A 2,735-nucleotide genomic window follows, 5' to 3' on the forward strand; every position below is an offset into this window, starting at 1 on the left:
ATTGGCAAGTGTAGAATAAATGCAAAAGTAGTACAAATATATAATTGATCAGATTTTTTATTTATTCACTGGAAGGAACACAAGTAAAATAATCAATCACCCATTCTTACGATGACTGGGAGCTCATACAGCAAATAACATAATGCCTTAGAGAGATGATACTCTCACAATGCGGTATGTTCTGGAAATAGTTTTCACCATGGCTGTGTAGTGGTTAGCAACACTACTACTGCTCAGAGCATTCTAGAGTTCAGAATTAACTCCGACCCAATTCTATAAGGAGTCTCTGTAGATCTTCCCTGTGGAATGCTTGGGTTTTCTCTCCAGATCCTCAGGTTTCCTCCTGTAGTCTAAAGATGTACTGGGTAGGGTAAGTGGTCATTGTAAATTGTCCCATGATTATATTTGAGTTAATCGTGTTTGTAGGGATTGCTGGGGTGACATGACTTGAAAGGCCAGAAGGGCCTGCTCTGCGATGTATCGCTAATTAATAAATAAATCTTTTGGATAAGAAAAAATCCTACATTTACTTAGTTTGGCAGGTACATGACTTCATTCACAATCCAATGCAGTTGGCTCATAATTTGAAAAGAACAATATTAAGTTGTAATTACCTTTGGTAGTTAACTGCAAGTCAACACATATCTGAGAGCAGCAGAACACTGTATGTCTCAATTAAGGTGGTGACAAAGCATTAGATAAGGTTTTATTGGAAGAGCCAAGGCAGGATAGATTTAAATGGACATTACGTAGTAGGAGTTACCAATGAATGAATGGATGTGGAAAAGAGTTTGTAACAAAGATATTTGACAACAAATATTACATAATTATAAAGAATATAAACCTTTGGGTTCTCAGGTCACATTTTCATATCATTGTTCATGGCCCAGTGGTTAAAAAAAACATTGTTTTAAAGGTTATCTACATTATTTCTCCAGCAAATACGTTTGTAATTGAAACACATCAGATCCATCTGTTGGTATTATGCCTGGTTTCAGAAATTATTATAAGCAGTTTAGGATTCCTAACAATCTGGCCTTTGTTGCAAGCTTGTCTATATTAGGTTATCACAGAGGAACAAAAACAAAAAAACTGAAAAAACAGAACACAAGTTACATCTGTGTGCATTGCTACAGGTAATACACATAATCCACATGTGCTCCTGCCTCTTTTTGGATAGCTTAATACTGTCCACACAAAAATTATTGTATGCCACATTCCACTGACCTAACAGTGAAAAGCAAATAAACTTCACAATAAACTGCACAGATTGTTTTCTTCTTTCACGTTTTATAAAAAGTAGATTTCTGTCATTTCCGGTCAAAGCTTTTATCCTTCCTCCTCCCAATTTGCATAAGCATAAATTGATAGCCAGTTATTTATGTGATCTGTGACAACAAGTATTTACAAGCCACCAGTCAGAGCTGAGTCAAATTACCACCTTACCAAACGGCAGATTTCAAGTGATAGCTGGCATATAGGAAATTAGTAATCAAACTCAATCCCCTTTCCCAATCCAACTTCAGAACTTTAATTGTTCTATTGGAGAAAAATCAGCCAAATCAGCAAAAACCAGGAATTCTGAAATGTCCTTATCTGTCAAAATCAACTTATTACTGAATAAAATGTCACCGAGGGAGTCATTTATAAGTTTTAAGTTAATACCTGCTAACAAATGTTTTCTCATATTGTTTGTGAAAAATATGAATATTATGACTAGAATATGAACACCACTATAGCATTATTTTACAATTCTTGTTATTCTGTCTTCCAATAATCAAAATACAAAGAATCAAAGAAGTTGCTTCTACTCGTATCAGAGCTTTGGTTAAAATCTAGTCACTACATCAAAGTTATAAAAAAGACAAACATAAAAGTATACCACAAGGAAATCTGCAGATGCTGGAAATTCAAACAACAACACACACAAAATGCTGGTGGAACACAGCAGGCCAGGCAGCATCAATAGGGAGAAGCGCTGTTGACGTTTCGGGCCGAGACCCTGACCCTGACGAAGGCCCGAAACATCTTCAGATGTGCAACTTGTAAACTTGTAAACTTCTTGTAAACTTACAAGGCACATTATCTTAACCTGAACGTTCGAATTCCTGGTTTTTTGTGCCCTTCAAAGATGATTAAAATGCATAGCAAAGTAACTTGGTATTTGGTGTCTTATTCATTCCCTTGAAGTTGCAGTAACCTAAATTGAAGTGATATTTCATTTCACTCTAAGTTTGTTAGAACCCAAGCATTTGTTTCAAATACCATTACTGAAGTATTCTGATTATGCCTGTGACCTATTCAAGTTTACATCCAAGATAATTTTCATGTCCATCATTAAAATATTGCTTGATAAGAAAATAATTATATTATTAAAGAATTATTGTGAGATTCTTCTTCTGTATTTCAAATCTGGGAAATAAAAGCTATGCTAGTTCATCAAAAGTACAATATTTTACGTGTGCATGCAATATATTTGCTGAACACTGCACAAACAAGTTATAAACACAAAATTTTAGTTATATTCACCCTGGCCCGAACCTAACATTGAAAATATTGTGCATCTGGAAGTTATGACATGATGCTTAAACAAATGAGTTGTTATAGACCTCAAGACATAGAATGGCAGAGCAAACTCGATGGCCTAAATCTGCTTCTATCATGGCCAATTTATTATCCCCCTTAACCCCATTCTCCTGCCTTCTCCCTGTAACCTTTGTCACTCTTATTAATCA

This window comes from Hemitrygon akajei, chromosome 3, assembly GCF_048418815.1.
Source record: "Hemitrygon akajei chromosome 3, sHemAka1.3, whole genome shotgun sequence".
Lineage (NCBI taxonomy): Eukaryota > Metazoa > Chordata > Chondrichthyes > Myliobatiformes > Dasyatidae > Hemitrygon > Hemitrygon akajei.